This window comes from Phacochoerus africanus, chromosome 6 (genome assembly GCF_016906955.1).
Source record: "Phacochoerus africanus isolate WHEZ1 chromosome 6, ROS_Pafr_v1, whole genome shotgun sequence".
NCBI lineage: Eukaryota > Metazoa > Chordata > Mammalia > Artiodactyla > Suidae > Phacochoerus > Phacochoerus africanus.
Genome location: NC_062549.1, coordinates 96,710,071 through 96,728,559, shown reverse-complemented (window position 1 = coordinate 96,728,559; position 18,489 = coordinate 96,710,071). Strand labels below are relative to the sequence as shown.

At 50.6% G+C, this 18,489-nt stretch overlaps 1 long non-coding RNA gene across 1 annotated transcript; it reads right to left on the bottom strand.

The window, feature by feature from the left end:
• Positions 1-1,478: 1,478 nt before the first annotated feature.
• On the bottom strand, positions 1,479-4,575 carry LOC125128902 (uncharacterized). The gene is made up of 3 exons (XR_007135342.1): positions 4,111-4,575; positions 3,402-3,455; positions 1,479-1,671 (listed from the first exon to the last, which is right to left on the bottom strand). It is a non-coding gene; the product is annotated as an uncharacterized LOC125128902 (long non-coding RNA).
• Positions 4,576-18,489: the final 13,914 nt, after the last annotated feature.

Below are 18,489 nucleotides of genomic sequence, written 5' to 3'. Positions count from 1 at the left end.
CCGTCCTACTCACGACTCCCCTGGGACACGGACGCCACCCACACAAACACAAGGCCTCCCCGGATGCTCTCAGCACCGGAAGTCCAGGCCTGCTGGCCTCCGCCCTGAGAGCAGGAAGGGAACGACCACAAACGTGCACTTGAGGAGTTCCCGTTGTGGGTCAGAGGCTTAAGAACTGGACCTTGTCCCTGTGAGGACACGGGGTCATCAATCGGTCCCTGGCCTCGCTCATTGGCTTAAGGATCCTGTGTGGCCGTGGCTGTGGCCTAAGCCTCAGCTGCAGCTCGAAGTCCACCTCAAGCCCAGTCACTTCCATGTTTCACAGGTGCTCAACCCCCTGGCCCACACCCCAACTCCGTTCTCTCTGGTCTAACTTTGCTCTGGCCTTGCCCTTGCCATCTGCTCTCCCTGGAAGCACAAACCCCATGACACTCACGGCTCAGTCTTCTGTTCATTCAACTGGTTGCCCACAAAGCCACGTTGGAAGATATTTTCAAAACAATGGTCTCTAACATACACCCAAGCATAACTGTTATTTGTCTTACAGGTGTCTCTGTGTGGGCGTGTGTGTGTGTGTGTGTGTGTCTGTGTGTATAATCCCCTCCAGCATCTAGGCTCCCTGAGGACAAGGACCTTGGTCCCCATCATCCTTCTTCTAACACCTAACCACCTGCCTGGCACGTGATGCATAATTAGGAAACACTTGGGAATAAATTAATTTCTATGAGCCTGCTGAGTTGAATACATTCTTCCAACTGTGGGAGCGCCAGTAGGTTCAATCGGTTATGCACAGCATTTATACATTCTTTCCAGATTTTACAGATAAGGAAACTGAGGCTTGAGAGAAGTTCATTCTATTCAGGGGCCTACAATGTAGAAAGAGGCAGAAACCCGTTGGAAACCAATGACAAAAAGAGGGTTGGATGTAAAAAATCCAAACCTACATATTTCAGATCCAACTGAAGTCAGTTTGGAGAAGCCTCATTCTAATGATTTAGTAGGAATGAAAAGGACCCCTCAAAAGTGTGCGTTGTCATTGACAGAAGAGTGGAGAGCGATACATGCAAACAAACAAAACAAAACAAGAAAGACAAAAGGAAGAATTGAGGGCTTGCCCATGAAACATGTCCTTTATTGGAGAACTGAAAAAGAGACACACTGAAGCACTCAGAGGCTGGAGATCACAACCCAGATCACAGGCAGGCAGATGGCGGAGCCCCATTCGGCATGACATGACGCTGCTGCTCTTCCAACAACATGCTATGAGCCTCGGGAACCAAGCCTTTCTCTGTCAGCTGTGAATCCAGGAGGGAGGTTGAGAAGGATGCAGTCTATCACCATGGCCAAAGGGAGGACGAGGGAGCCCTGGGACCAAGAGGAGCCTGGATCCCGTTGTTGCATGGTCCTGAGGAAGTCTGCTGCTGTTACAGGCACTTGGGTGGACACTTCTGCTGGCAGGGTGGGCCAGGGTGGGCAGGGTGGGCAGGGTGGGCATTTCTGCTGGCATACTGGAGGTGGGCACACCACAGGTGGGCAAGGAGGTGGACATGGCTCAGGGCACTTAGGGGGTGGACATGGCTCAGGGCACTTGGGTATGCACACAGGAGGTGGCTGGCAGGGCTGCTTGCACTGCTGCTGCTGGTAAGACATCTTTCCTGGGACTCAGGGAACCTGAAATACAGTGAGACAACATTGGTCACCACAAAGACAGGCCTGTCCATAGAGCAGTCAGCTCGACCATCAGCACTTGTTTTTTCTTTTTTTATGACTCAATGGATTCATTCATTTCTCGGTGTACAGTGATCACCACAATCCAATGGGCCACCAACCCTTTGGTCTCCAAGGACTCTCTTGGATTCCTACTACAGCCTTTAGGATTTTGTGGCCCATCTTCACCCGTTCTTTTGAGCACCTCTCACCCTCAGGCCTCAGGCCTTTCTGCTTCATCTCACATTCGACCACTTTCTAAGGCTAAAATCACCCTCAGGGGGGTAGTGTGAATACAAATATTACCTGGAGAGGAAGAACCCGCTTATTAAAAGGGTCACCAATCTCAAAACACATCTCTGCCCAGAGCTCCCACGAGGCCCTGCTTGCTGGGCTAACCGACCCGACTGTGGGGCTGAGCTTTGGAGGAGAAATGCAAAGGCCCAATCCCACCGCTCACTGGGAGGGAACCATGAGAGGGAGGCTGTGGGAACGAATGGGGGAGGGGGTGCTCCAGCACAGCGCCTCATCTGTGTTTCTCTCCTTCAGCGTAAGGTGGTGCCTTGGACTCCATCGCTCTCCTCCCATTCCACATCACCTCCCAAACACCAGCGAAAACGTACCCCCCTCCCAACCTCATTGTATTCTTTCCCCCAGAAAGAGTATTGAGGGGTGAAAATAAAGTCACTTCTACACGCAGGTGAAATCCCACCACCCAAGGGCCAAGAAAGACCTCTAAGACCTGTACTCACCAGAGGCTCCAAAGAAGATCTAGGACTGGTGTCTGGAAGAGAGTGGGGCTGGGACGAAGGTTCACTCCTTTTATAAGGCCAGGCAGCCCTGCACGGCGCAGGGGGAGCAGCCCAGGACGGGCACGATGACCTCATTTCCCAACCAAAACGCCATCCACACGCAATCTCATAAATGACTTGCCACACTCATGCCGGTATCACAACACTTCCTGGTCCATGATCTCCCTCACCCCTCCCCAGGAACTGCACAGTGCTTGACCCAAGACCGTGTCGCATACTCCCCATACCAGTGTCATGTGCCAGTTAGGAAAGAGGAGAAATTCCTTGACAGTGGGGCTGTTCTCCCCCTGGGTCACAGATGGTGCCTCTCCTCCTGCCCAGCTTCCCAAGCCTCTAGTACGTAAACCTCACTACTCCATTCAGCTTCACCTGCCCAGCTTCCAGCTTTGTGTGTCTCAATAGCAGAGACCAGGTTTTGCTAACGCCCCATCTCTTAACGTTCACCCAGTTTTCCTTTACTGGTAGAACAGCGAGGAAGGAGGAGGCACAGGCTGGAGCAATGAGCTTGCAAGCAGTTTATTGACAATCTGAATGGTCAGGGGCTCTGAGCAAGCAAGACTCAGACTCACTCCCTCAGCCCCCACCCCCCCACCCAGGCGAGTGCTTGGTTTTTCATACACAAGGGTTTTTTTTGGTTGAGCCCTGTCGTCTGTGGCCTTGGGGCTCTTTGTCTTTGGGAACTCCTTCGTTGCATGCACCTGTTCGATTAGAAGGCGACTGCGAGTCTGGATTCAGCTGGGTTATGCTGAGTGTTTTGTCCTTTTAGGCCTTGTTTCATTTTCCACCAAAGATTTAAAACTAACTTCCCCTTGGCCCAGGTCCTGCAGGTCTCCGGGCATTTCTTGACAATTCAATGACTTACACAGAGCCACAACATCTTACCTTGATTTCCCAGTTGCTGACAGTCCCCTGTTGGGTGGGTCCTCACATGGCTCCCTACATGGGACGGCAAAGGACAGCACCATCCCTCTGTTTTCTGGGCCATAAGATCACAGGCTGGGGCAGCCCTACCCCCACCCCACAGCTTCACATATGCAGATATGATAGATAAACGTGCGAACAACACCGTATCATACATTTGCAGTATTCAGAGACTACTCCTCGTGTTACACATTCTGACCCTAAACATTTTTGAAAGGAAAAGAAATGTGAATTCTAAAGGGCACAAACCCTAAGGAGTTGCTGCTGTGGTGCAGTGGGTTAAGCATTCTACTGCAGGGGCTACGGAGGTGCAGGTTCCACCCCCCAGGCCAGCACAGTTGGTTAAAGCATCGGGAGTTGCCACAGCCATGGCACAGGTCAAAGCCGTGGCCCACATCCAACCCCTGGCCCAGGAATTTCCTTATGCCCTCAGGTGCGGCCATTAAAAAAGAACAACGAAGGAGAAAAACCAATAGGAAGGACCAATAGCTCATTGTAATAACTCATCGATGATGTCATCGATGCCCAAAACTGTGATAAAGAGGACACTGTGTAGAGCAGGGCTCCCTAGCTAAGACCCTGGCCCTCTCCCCCTCTTTCTCCTGGCTGACACCACTGCTAATTCGAAGGAGTCAGTCTGAAAGCACCTTCAGAGTCCACCCCTTCTTACTGGTGAGCAGGGCCCTCCCGCTGCCTGAGGGAAGAGTTCCCTCCTGATGCTCTTTCCTGGAGGAATGCTGGGCAGCCTCTGCAGTGGTTCTCTCCTGACTGGGTCGCTGTGGCACAGAAAAGAACAATCAGTGGCCTCACCTCGGGGCTTGAAGAGGGAGGAATTTCTTTAGCTTGAGCCTGTTCCCGCTCTCTTTCTCGGCCTCTCAGAGGGCCAATCTGAGGCCAGCCATTCCGGCCCAGCACTCTGGGATGCAACAGAAATGACCCAGATCACCATTAGGAGAGTGTCATCCTTCGGGGAGGCCAGAAGGCACAGTGATGCTCTTGGGATGACGGGTCAGGTGCTTTCCCGACCTGTTCTTTCCCTGTTAAAGCCCTGGGAGCTAAAGGTGGTGCCTGCCGGGGTGAGGGAGCCATCCAAGGGTCACGTGATTTGGATCCGTCCTCCTGACATAATGGTAGACTTGTTTTCTTTGCTTCATGAATTACTAAGAGAGTCCAAAGTTATTTTTACCAGAAAATTATACGGGCCATGCCATAGATTTGATAAACTGAAGGAGGATCAGGCTTCAAGGGGGAAAAAATGCTTCGTGAGGTTGCCAGCCAGCTTTAGAAAGAGGGGCAAGTATTTCCCTCTTGCCACAAAGACAGTGACAAAAGGTCAATGATCTTCACTTGGCCCAAAGAGTGGATCCTCGAAGCATTGGGAACAAAGCGAATCCGAAAACCATGTCACAACTACATGAAGGTTTGGTCGATCTTACTTGGAAACTAGCAGTACTGGTTATCTAAAAGAGAAGCTGAGTAGCTGGAGAATAAGAAGAGAGACCACGTTAGCCATGAGTCAAAGCAGAAAGCCTCATCAAGTCTGTACACTGCAGGACGAGGGAGCAATGACTTCAGAAACTGAAGGCAAGGTATGTTTTGAACCTGCCCTGTGGCAGGCAGCTAAACGAGTCATCCAACCAGATCAACCAATCTAATTGCCAGAAATACACAAATCTAGGTTGAACTTTTCTGATGTAGCTTCCTGAGGCTTTGCTCCAAAAAGATCAAAACCCCAAATGAGGATGATCTGAAATGCCAGCAACTGGGGACCTAAAGGAGAGTCATTAAGAGAATGAAAGCCCCAGGGTGACCACGATTTGGGAGACCAGATTGTATGGAAACCCTCGTTTGAAGGACTCCAGGAATGACATTTCCATTGCCCATTGGAAACTCTACCTAGAACAAGAGAGAAAGAGTGAGAGGCTGGTTAAAGATGGACAGCAGTCGGTCGTACAATCGTAAATAACTCCCAAGCAGCGCCCTGGAGGGGGACAAATCTATGTGTCGAGGCATAGCTCTTCACAGCCTAACGGCTACTGACACGACCCACGTGGAAATTTAGTCTCAGGTGTTAACATTTTCTTTATCGTTTTCTCAAGTCCAGACTTGAGAAACCAAGCAATACATCAAGTCTGGATTTGTAGCATTTGCCAACAATTCATCTCATGAGCTAGAAAGAGCACACCACCTGATGCGGTGTCAGCAGACGTTCACTTCACGAACGAAGGAAGAGGAGAAGAAGAGGAAGAAAAAGAAATACGATGCCAAAACCAAAATGTAACACAAGACACACGTTAAATGGGAAGCAAACGATGAGCCCTCCTCACCTTTTCCTATTTGAAGATTTCCAGGACATCCACTGTTTCTACGACCCCCGCCCTGGGCCGTTCTTCTCTCTGGCCTGAACCGCTTCTTCTAAATAACAAATGGAGTCCTCTGGTCGCTAGCCCCAGGACCGCCCCACTTTATGCCTCTCCAGGCATAATGCCAATGACTCCCGTGGTTTCGGCAATCATAACACAGCTGTCAACTCACACAGCTCCATTTGCATCCCAGAACTCACTTTGGACTTGGCTATCCCTTTGCCTTCTGGACGTCTCTATTCCACTATCCTCCAAGTGTCCAAAACCTGATCATACTCCCACAAACCGTTCAAATCTCCAGGACTCTTTATCTTTCCATGTGAATAACCCAGTACCTTAAGTTCTCTGGACTGTTTCCCCCTGTGCAACATGCTGCTTCTCCAACCAAACACCCACTCATGCCATCCTGAGGGCCCAAATGTTTCTGGAATCCATTTCAGCCTGTCCATGCAAACTACCGTGGCCCTAATTCAGGGCCTCCCCAACACTTGCTCAGTTATTACCACACCTTCCTAACTTCTCTCTCCTCCCCAAGACGTCTTTGTGTCAAACCCACCTTCCAATTGCCGGTCAGAACAATCCACTGAAAACTAAACCTGACTATGGCACATGCGTACCTAAAACAATTGAACCTTCAAGGATCAACCCCCCATCCGAGACACTGCCCTTCCTTCCCCTCCCGCCTCATTGCTTATGACTCCATGCCTTGAACTAGGGGCTGTTGCCATAGCTAAGGTCTCAGGATTTGTCTTCCACATCCCCCTTTCCTCTCCTCAGTGCATTTGGTCATCATTTGGACCTGGCTGATGTCTACACGACTCTCAACAAAGCCATCACTTCAGTGAAAAGCCCTGCCCCTGGGACAGGGGTGCCCCCTGGGAGTCTCCAGAGACATTCGGAGCTTGGCTTCTCCCATCATCCGCAGCGTGTGCCCTGTCCACTCATCTGCTTCACCCTCAGGCCTGCAGGCTTGGAACAGGGGGCCTGCATCTCCCCTCTCCACCTTTGGGACACAGGGCCCAAGACCTGCACCACCTTAGGTGCTGAATGAATATTGGTGGAATAAAGAAATAATGGTAAGTTCCTAAACTGTCTAATCGTACAGGAGCTTCACAGCCATCTTGTGAGTTCGGGGACGAAGAAACGTTTCTCACCTCTGCTCTAGGAACTTGAAACAAATCTCATGTAACTATGCACCGCCTTCTATGCCCTCCTCCTTCCCACACACCACCCCTCACTGCCCGCTGCCCACTCGATCCTTCTGTGTTATTGACATGCATACAGAGGGGACCTCAAGGAAAACCCGAAGCACCAGGTGGATGAACTCCAGGAAGGACAGGACATCACTTGCAGAAGAAAACTGATGAGCGGGCCATGGGACAGGATGGTCAAGAGAAACAAAACGAGCAAACACTGGGTCATTCTGAAGAGCTGAGAGGGGCAACTGAGGGACAAAGAGAGGAGAGACTGAGAGATGCAGAGAGGAGGGGAGAGGACAGGAGAGGAAGGAGGAAGAGGGGAGGGGAGGGAGGGAGAAGGTGAAAGAGAAGTTAAAGGCCACTGCCCGGCAGAGATGAATACCAATTTGAGGATATGGACGTATTTTAAACTCTTTTGCTGCCATGTAATTCCAGTTTGCTCTTTTTAACGAAATGTCAACTATTGACGTTGCAATGGCTCTTGTTTTTTTAGAACTTCAGATTAGTATTTCCTTGAATGCAACCTGTGCTGAAGCCAGAAGCAGAAAGTTCAGCTTCCTTCAAGTGTATGTTATGAAGATTTGTTCAGCTCTTTAGAACCTAAGGTGCAAGTTGCATCGACCTCTTGCATTAAGTAACTACCCCAGGACTCAGCCAGGCACCTGAGCCTACCACGAGCTGGGCTGCTGGATTTGCAGAGCAAAGAGTGGGACTCACTCTAAACACTGTTGAATCTACACCACTTGTGAATGGGCTTGGCAATCAGGTGGACAGACGTTGTAAAGGCTACTCAGAATTCAGAAATCCCGTGTCCTCAGGGGATAGGCAGGCTTTGCAGAGCTTCACATCCAAGGGCAGCATGGGGAGTCTCCTTGTGGCTAAGGATTAAGGCGTCCTCACAGCGGCAGCCTGGGACACTGCTCTGGTTCTGATGGACAGTTAATGTCTGGCCAGGGAACTATGGCTGCAGCCAAAAAGAAAAAAAAAAAAAAGAAAAGAAAAAAGAAAAACCAGAACGAAAGGAAAAGGGAGCATTGGTCCCAGTGTGAAGTGACATTTCTGAAGGAACAGCGTCTAAAAACTCCCTCGTGAAATTCGAGGCTAGGAAACGGCATCTGACCCAGTGTCCACAGATCTCCACAATCCCAAGGAAAGAATGTCCTCTGTTGAATGGAGGGAGGACCTGCCTAGAGAAATCCAAACGCTGCCCTCCTGCTGCCGCTGAACCAGGCACTCTGGAGCCTCCGTGGCTGGTCCAGGGCCCCCCATGAACCAGTGGGATCCTGTGCCAGAGTCAAGGCAGCAGCCGGAGGCCTGGGGAGGTCAGCCCATGGAATCGTGCAGTCCCACGACCCTGTGAGTCGACTCAGGGTTGCGATCTTCAAATGGCAAGCGAGTAGCCGTAGGTACCAATACCAAAGCAAAGGGGAAATGCGGAGGAGGGGTCCAGCCTCCTTTTGAACCCTCCAGTGAAGCCCTCCAATCCCCTGAACTTGGCACTCGGTCCTTCAGCCCAGCCTGTTCTCCTCCCCTCGTCCCAGCTGTCCTGGTCTCCTCCTTCTAGGCACCTTCCATATACTGAACTGGGGTCTCTACCCTGCTGAGGGCCCAGACCTCCAACTCACATTTCCACATTCAGTTCACATCTCCACTTCGGAGTTTCCGCTGTGGTGCCCAGGAAACAAATGCGACTAGGAACCGTGAGGTTGTGGGTTTGATCCCTGGCCTCGTTCAGTGGGTTAAGGATCGGGTGTTGCCCTGAGCTGTGGTGTAGGTCACAGACATGGCTCGGACCTGGTGTTGCTCTGGCTGTGGTGTAGGCAGGCCGCTGTAGCTCCAGTTCGACCCCTAGCCTGGGAACCTCCTTGTGACACGGGTGCGGACCTAAAACAAACGGACAAACCATCCAACAATATCCTTCAACAACAACTAAACAACAAGTTCTTGTGATGAAAAAAAATAAAAGATGTTATGTGAGAGAGCCTGGGAAATGTGCTTTGAGAGGGAAGTCGATCCTCTAGCTGATGGATAAAAATCGTTCAGTCCCGTTGATGTGTCTTCGTGAATGCATGGAAAACCTTGTTTGCAGGTTCGAAACTACATTCTCATTTCCAAGATGTTTCTTGAGCTTCAGGCAGAGGTTTCATGGCCCCAAAGTTCCACCAGTAACAATCTCACCCTGGGGTGCATCTCACTCAGAAAAATCTCTCTCTCTCTCCCTCTCTCTCTCTCTCTCTCACTTTTTTTAATTGAGTTAAGGTTTACATATTCTCATCCTCTTGAAAATTATTACTATCATTTATTTACAATATTTGGTCAATTTCTACTGGATGGCAGAAGGGACCCAGTTTATATATACATATACACTTCCTTTTCTCATGTTTTGCTTCCATTCATGTCCCATCACAAAGTGGTTAGCTTTAGAGCCCTGCGCTATACCGTCGGGATCTCTGCTCATCCCACCAAATAACAGAGTTGCATCTACTAAGCCCCCAAATCCCAGTCCCTCTCCATCTCTCCTACTCCCAGAAATGGCTTCCTTGGTCTACCTTGAAGTCTGAGCAGAACCTCTGACCCTAGAGCTGCACAGAGTCACAGCTCTGCTCTCCCGCTGAGGCTCAGCGGTCTGGACGCTGCAGCAAATACTCTTACCCTCCACGGCTCCCCTTTCCCAGGCCAGCAGCTCCAGGACCTCACGTGACAACCTTTCTAGCTCCTTCCCTGTCTGACCGCCCTCGTTGCACCTGCTCGCTGGGTAGACAGGGCCAGAGCAACCACTCCGAACCTGAGTCCAGACAGAGCCTTTCCACCGACAGCCTCGGGGAGAACTGGCTCTGTGTTCCACCTCGCGCGTGGAGCTGCCTGCGGGGTGGTATCACTTCTGGTTCTGATGTAGGAAAATGGAAAACTCCGAGGCAGTGATGGTGAGGAAGGTATTGGGCGTTTATCTGCCGCCACCCCAGCCTCTCCGGGTATTTCACTTGGGCACTTGGGCTTTAGCTGCTTACCTGAGAAGAAGCCATCCATGCCAGTCTTCTCTCTCCAGTCTTGTTGGTGGTCGTTGATGGCCATGGTGATGATGCTAGTCCTGGGGAAGGGGTCCCTGATGGCAGCAAGCAGCAAGGGAGTCCCGGCCCTCCTCTTCTCGGATACCTAAGCCCTGACTCGGCATCTTTCCAGGGCGACACAACGGCTCCCCTGGGCAGCAAGAACTGCCCAACCGAGACGTCACCCGTTTGCCATCTTCCTCCTCACAGGCTCCTGCTCACGGGGCTGAAGACCCCCAAGCACAGACATGTCACTTTCATCATTCACGCCCATATCAGCCCACAGCACCATGATCTGAAAGCACAAAAGGTGGACTTTGAATCCGGTACATAGGACCGTCCTACTCACGACTCCCCTGGGACACGGACGGCCACCCACACAAACACAAGGCCTCCCCGGATGCTCTCAGCACCGGAAGTCCAGGCCTGCTGGCCTCCGCCCTGAGAGCAGGGAGGGAACGACCACAAACATGCACTTGAGGAGTTCCCGTTGTGGGTCAGAGGCTTAAGAACTGGACCTTGTCCTGTGAGGACACGGGGTCATCAATCGGTCCCTGGCCTCGCTCAGTGGCTTAAGGATCCTGTGTGGCCGTGGCTGTGGCCTAAGCCTCAGCTGCAGCTCGAAGTCCACCTCAAGCCCAGTCACTTCCTATAGTTCACAGGTGCTCAACCCCCCACCCCCACACCCCAATCTCCTGTTCTCGCTGCTCTAACTTTGCTCTGGCCTTGCCCTTGCCATCTGCTCTCCCTGGAAGCACGGACCACCCAGGATACTCACAGCTCACTTCGTCTGTTCATTCACGTCTGTTGCCCACAAACCACGTTGGAAGATCTTTTCAAAACAATGGTCTCTAACACACACCCAAGCATAACTATTATTTGTCTTACACGTGTCTGCATGTGTGTCTGAGTCTGTGTGTTGTGTGTGTGTGTGTGCGCGCGTTCCTGCGTGTGTAATCCCCTCCAGCATCTAGGCTCTAAGGACAAGGACCTTGGTCCCCACATCCTTCTTCTAACACCTACCCACCTGCCTGGCACGTGATGCATAATTAGGAAACACTTGGGAATAAATTAATTTTCTATGAGCCTGCTGAGTTGAATACATTCTTTCCACTGTGGGAGCGCCAGTGGTTCAATCGGTTATCCATGGTACTTATACATTCTTTTCCTTATTTTACAGATAAGGAAACTGAAGCTGAGAGAAGTTCATTCTTCTCGGGGAAATACAACGTAGAAAGAGGCAGAAGAAACTCGTTGGAAACCAATGACAAAAAAGAAGAAGGATTGGATGTATAAAATTCCAAGAGAACTTATTTTGGACCCAATGAGGGTCAGTTTGCAAAGCCTCATTCTTAATGATTGTAGGAAGGAAAAGGACCCCTGAAAAGAGTTCGTTGTCATTGACAGAAGAGTGGAGAGCAACATGCAACCAAAAAAAAAAAAAAAAAGAAAAAAGAAGAGCTTGCCATGAAACATGTCCTTTATTGGAGAACTGAAAAAGAGACACTCTGAAGCGCTCAGAGGCTGGAGATCACAACCCAGATCACAGGCAGGCAGATGGCGGAGCCCCATCCGGCGATGACATGACTGCTGCTCTTCCAACAACATGCTATGAGCCTCGGGAACCAAGCCTTTTCTCTGTCAGCTGTGAATCCAGGAGGGAGGTTGAGAAGGATGCAGTCTATCACCATGGCCAAAGGGAGGACGAGGGAGCCCTGGGACCAAGAGGAGCCTGGATCCCGTTGTTGCATGGTCCTGAGGAAGTCTGCTGCTGTTACAGGCAATTGGGTGGAACTTCTGCTGGCAGGATGGGCACGGTGGGCAGGGTGGGCATGGTCTGCAGGGTGGGCAGGGTGTCCAGCCTGGGTACTGTGGGCAGGTGTCCAGCCTGGGTACTGTGGGCAGGGTGTCCAGCCTGGGTACTGTGGGCACACCACAGGTGGGCAAGGAGGTGGACATTGCCCTGGAGGTGGACATGGCTGAGGGCACACAGGAGGTGGCTGGCAGCGCTGCTTGCACTGATCCTGCTGCTGAGACATCTTTCCTGGGACTCAGGGAACCTGAAATACAGTGAGACAACATTGGTCACCACAAAGACAGGCCTGTCCATAGAGCAGTCAGCTCGACCATCAGCACTTGGTTGGTTTTTTTTTTTTTTATGACTCAATGGATTCATTCATTTCTCGGTGTACAGTGATCACCCAATTCAATCGGCCACCAACCCTTTGGTCTCCAAGGACTCTCTTGGATTCCTACTACAGCCTTTAGGATTTTGTGGCCCATCTTCACCCGTTCTTTTGAGCACCTCTCACCCTCAGGCCTCAGGCCTTTCTGCTCATCTCACATTCACCACTTTCTAAAGATAAAATCACCACAGGGGGTTGTGTGAATACAAATATTACCTGGAGAGGAAAACCCGCTTATTAAAAGGGTCACCAATCTCAAAACACATCTCTGCCCAGAGCTCCCACGAGGCCCTGCTTGCTGGGCTAACCGACCCGACTGTGGGGCTGAGCTTTGGAGGAGAAATGCAAAGGCCCAATCCCACCGCTCACTGGGAGGGAACCGTGAGAGGGAGGCTGTGGGAACGAATGCGTTTGGGTGGAGGGCTCCAGCGCAGCGCCTCATCTCTGTTTCTCTCCTTCAGGGAAGGTGGTGCCTTGGACTCCATCGCTCTCCTCCCATTCCACATCACCTCCCAAACACCAGCAAAAACATACCCCCCTTCTGACCTCATCATCTTCCTTCCCAGAAAGAGTTAGGGGTGAAAATAAAGTCACTTCTACACGCAGGTGAAATCCCACCACCCAAGGGCCAAGAAAGACCTCTAAGACCTGTACTCACCAGAGGCTCCAAAGAAGATCTAGGACTGGTGTCTGGAAGAGAGTGGGGCTGGGACGAAGGTCACTCCTTTTATAAGGCCAGGCAGCCCTGCACGGCGCAGGGGGAGCTGGCTGGGCATGATGCCATCATTTCCAAAGAAAAACGCCATCCACACCAATCTCATAAATGACTTGCCACACTCATTTCGGTATCACACTTCCTGGTCCATGATCTCCCTCACCCCTCCCCAGGAACTGCACAGTGTTTGACCCGAGACCGTGTCGCATACTCCCCATGCCAGTGTCATGTGCCAGTTAGGAAAGAGGAGAAATTCCTTGACAGTGGGGCTGTTCTCCCCCTGGGTCACAGATGGTGCCTCTCCTCCTGCCCAGCTTCCCAAGCCTCTAGTACGTAAACCTCACTACTCCATTCAGCTTCACCTGCCCAGCTTCCAGCTTTGTGTGTCTCAATAGCAGAGACCAGGTTTTGCTAACGCCCCATCTCTTAACGTTCACCCAGTTTTCCTTTACTGGTAGAACAGCGAGGAAGGAGGAGGCACAGGCTGGAGCAATGAGCTTGCAAGCAGTTTATTGACAATCTGAATGGTCAGGGGCTCTGAGCAAGCAAGACTCAGACTCACTCCCTCAGCCCCCACCCCCCACCCAGGCGAGTGCTTGGTTTTTCATACACAAGGTTTTTTTTTTGAGCCCTGTCGTCTGTGGCCATGGGGCTCTTTGTCTTTGGGAACTCCTTCGTTGCATGCACCTGTTCGATTAGAAGGAGTCTGCGAGTCTGGATTCAGCTGGGTTATGCTGAGTGTTTTGTCCTTTTAGGCCTTGTTTCATTTTCCACCAAAGATTTAAAACTAACTTCCCCTTGGCCCAGGTCCTGCAGGTCTCTTGGCATTTCTTGACAATTCAATGACTCACACAGAGCCACAAAATCTTATCTTGCTTTCCTAGTTGCTGACAGTCCCCTGTTGGGTGGGTCCTCACATGGCTCCCTACATGGGACGGCAAAGGACAGCACCATCCCTCTGTTTTCTGGGCTGTAAGATCACAGGCCGGGGCAGCCCTACCCCCACCCCACAGCTTCACATATGCAGATATGATAGATAAACGTGCGAACCACACTGCATCATACATTTGCAGTATTCAGAGACTACTCCTCGTGTTACACATTCTGACCCCAAAACATTTTTGAAAGGAAAAGAAATGTGAATTCTAAAGGCACAAACCCTAAGGAGTTCCTGCTGTGGTGCAGTGGGTTAAGCATTCTACTGCAGGGGCTACGGAGGTGCAGGTTCCACCCCCCAGGCCAGCACAGTTGGTTAAAGCATCGGGAGTTGCCACAGCCATGGCACAGGTCAAAGCCGTGGCCCACATCCAACCCCTGGCCCAGGAATTTCCTTATGCCCTCAGGTGCGGCCATTAAAAAAGAACAACGAAGGAGAAAAACCAATAGGAAGGACCAATAGCTCATTGTAATAACTCATCGATGATGTCATCGATGCCCAAAACTGTGATAAAGAGGACACTGTGTAGAGCAGGGCTCCCTAGCTAAGACCCTGGCCCTCTCCCCCTCTTTCTCCTGGCTGACACCACTGCTAATTCGAAGGAGTCAGTCTGAAAGCACCTTCAGAGTCCACCCCTTCTTACTGGTGAGCAGGGCCCTCCCGCTGCCTGAGGGAAGAGTTCCCTCCTGATGCTCTTTCCTGGAGGAATGCTGGGCAGCCTCTGCAGTGGTTCTCTCTGACTGGGTCGCTGTGGCACAGAAAAGAACAATCAGTGGCCTCACCTCGGGGCTTGAAGAGGGAGGAATTTCTTTAGCTTGAGCCTGTTCCCGCTCTCTTTCTCGGCCTCTCAGAGGGCCAATCTGAGGCCAGCCATTCCGGCCCAGCACTCTGGGATGCAACAGAAATGACCCAGATCACCATTAGGAGAGTGTCATCCTTCGGGGAGGCCAGAAGGCACAGTGATGCTCTTGGGATGACGGGTCAGGTGCTTTCCCGACCTGTTCTTTCCCTGTTAAAGCCCTGGGAGCTAAAGGTGGTGCCTGCCGGGGTGAGGGAGCCATCCAAGGGTCACGTGATTTGGATCCGTCCTCCTGACATAATGGTAGACTTGTTTTTCTTCGCTTCATGAATTACTAAGAGAGTCCAAAGTTATTTTTACCAAGAAATTATACGGGCCATGCCATAGATTTGATAAACTGAAGGAGGATCAGGCTTCAAGGGGAAAAAATGCTTCGTGAGGTTGCCAGCCAGCTTTAGAAAGAGGGGCAAGTATTTCCCTCTTGCACAAAGACAGTGACGAAAGGTCAATGATCTTCACTTGGCCCAAAGAGTGGATCCTCGAAGCATTGGGAACAAAGCGAATCCGAAAACCATGTCACAACTACATGAAGGTTTGGTCGATCTTACTTGGAAACTAGCAGTACTGGTTATCTAAAAGAGAAGCTGAGTAGCTGGAGAATAAGAAGAGAGACCACGTTAGCCATGAGTCAAAGCAGAAAGCCTCATCAAGTCTGTACACTGCAGGACGAGGGAGCAATGACTTCAGAAACTGAAGGCAAGGTATGTTTTGAACCTGCCCTGTGGCAGGCAGCTAAACGAGTCATCCAACCAGATCAACCAATCTAATTGCCAGAAATACACAAATCTAGATTGAACTTTTCTGATGTAGCTTCCTGAGGCTTTGCTCCAAAAAGATCAAAACCCCAAATGAGGATGATCTGAAATGCCAGCAACTGGGGACCTAAAGGAGAGTCATTAAGAGAATGAAAGCCCCAGGGTGACCACGATTTGGGAGACCAGATTCTATGGAAACCCTCGTTTGAAGGACTCCAGGAATGACATTTCCATTGCCCATTGGAAACTCTACCTAGAACAAGAGAGAAAGAGTGAGAGGCTGGTTAAAGATGGACAGCAGTCGGTCGTACAATCGTAAATAACTCCCAAGCAGCGCCCTGGAGGGGGACAAATCTATGTGTCGAGGCATAGCTCTTCACAGCCTAACGGCTACTGACACGACCCACGTGGAAATTTAGTCTCAGGTGTTAACATTTTCTTTATCGTTTTCTCAAGTCCAGACTTGAGAAACCAAGCAATACATCAAGTCTGGATTTGTAGCATTTGCCAACAATTCATCTCATGAGCTAGAAAGAGCACACCACCTGATGCGGTGTCAGCAGACGTTCATTCACGAACGAAGGAAGAGGAGAAGAAGAGGAAGAAAAAGAAATACGATGCCAAAACCAAAATGTAACACAAGACACGTTAAATGGGAAGCAAACGATGAGCCCTCCTCACCTTTTCCTATTTGAAGATTTCCAGGACATCCACTGTTTCTACGACCCCCGCCCTGGGCCGTTCTTCTCTCTGGCCTGAACCGCTTCTTCTAAATAACAAATGGAGTCCTCTGGTCGCTAGCCCCAGGATCGCCCCACTTTATGCCTCTCCAGGCATAATGCCAATGACTCCCGTGGTTTCGGCAATCATAACACAGCTGTCAACTCACACAGCTCCATTTGCATCCCAGAACTCACTTTGGACTTGGCTATCCCTTTGCCTTCTGGACGTCTCTATTCCACTATCCTCCAAGTGTCCAAAACCTGATCATACTCCCACAAACCGTTCAAATCTCCAGGACTCTTTATCTTTCCATGTGAATAACCCAGTACCTTATTCTCTGGACTGTTTCCCCCTGTGCAACATGCTGCTTCTCCAACCAAACACCCACTCATGCCATCCTGAGGGCCCAAATGTTTCTGGAATCCATTTCAGCCTGTCCATGCAAACTACCGTGGCCCTAATTCAGGGCCTCCCCAACACTTGCTCAGTTATTACCACACCTTCCTAACTTCTCTCTCTCCCCAAGACGTCTTTGTGTCAAACCCACCTTCCAATTGCCGGTCAGAACAATCCACTGAAAACTAAACCTGACTATGGCACATGCGTACCTAAAACACTTGAACCTTCAAGGATCAACCCCCCATCCGACACTGCCCTTCCTTCCCCTCCAGCCTCATTCCTTATGACTCCACGCCTTGAACTAGGGGCTGTTGCCATAGCTAAGGTCTCAGGATTTGTCTTCCACATCCCCTTTCCTCTCCTCAGTGCATTTGGTCATCATTTGGACCTGGCTGATGTCTACACGACTCTCAACAAAGCCATCACTTCAGTGAAAAGCCCTGCCCCCGGGACAGGGGTGCCCCCTGGGAGTCTCCAGAGACATTCGGAGCTTGGCTTCTCCCATCATCCGCAGCGTGTGCCCTGTCCACTCATCTGCTTCATCCCCTCAGGCCTGCAGGCTTGGAACAGGGGGCCTGCATCTCCCCTCTCCACCTTTGGGACACACGACCCAAGACCTGCACCACCTTAGGTGCTGAATGAATATTGGTGGAATAAAGAAATAATGTAAGTTCCTAAACTGTCTAATCGTACAGGAGCTTCACAGCCATCTTGTGAGTTCGGGAACGAAGAAACGTTTCTCACCTCTGCTCTAGGAACTCGAAACAATCTCATTATACACATAAATGCACCGCCTTCTATGCCCTCCCTCCTCCTTGCCACACACACACCCCACTCACCCTGCCCGCTGCCCCAATCATCCTCTCCTTCTGTGTTATTGGCATGCATACAGAGGGGACCTCAAGGAAAACCCAAAGCACCAGTGGATGAACTCCAGGAAGGACAGGACATCACTTGCAAAAGAAACCTGATGAACGGGCCCATGGGACAGTATGGTCAAGAGAAACAAAACAAGCAAACCCTGGGTCATTCTGAAGAGCTGAGAGGGGCACTGAGGGACAAAGAGAGGAGAGACTGAGAGATTGCAGAGAGGAGGGAGAAGGACAGGAGAGGAGGAGGAGGGGGAGGAGGGAGGGAGAAGGTGAAAGAGAAGTTAAAGCCACTGCCCGCAGAGATGAATACCAATTTGAGGATATGGACGTATTTTAAACTCTTTTGCTGCCATGTAATTCCAGTTTGCTCTTTTAACGAAATGTCAACTATTGACGTTGCATGGCTCTTGTTTTTTTTATAGAACTTCAGATTAGTATTTCTTTGAATGCAACCTGTGCTGAAGCCAGAAGCAGAAAGTTCAGCTTCCTTCCAAGTATATGTTATGAAGATTTGTTCAGCTCTTCAGAACCTAAGGTGCAAGTTGCATCGACCTCTTGCATAAGTAACTACCCAGGACTCAGCCAGGCACCTGAGCCTACCACGAGCTGGGCTGCTGGATTTGCAGAGCAAAGAGTGGGACTCACTCTAAACACTGTTGAATCTACACCACTTGTGAATGGGCTTGGCAATCAGGTGGACAACGTTGTAAAGGCTACTCAGAATTCAGAAATCCCGTGTCCTCAGGGGATAGGCAGGCTTTGCAGAGCTTCACATCCAAGGGCAGCATGGGGAGTCTCCTTGTGGCTAAGGATTAAGAAGGTAAGCGTCCTCACAGCGGCGGCAGCCTGGGACACTGCTCTGGTTCTGATGGACAGTTAATGTCTGGCCAGGGAACTATGGCTGCAGCCAAAAAGAAAAAAAAAAAGAAAAGAAAAAAGAAAAACCAGAACGAAAGGAAAAGGGAGCATTGGTCCCAGTGAAGTGACATTTCTG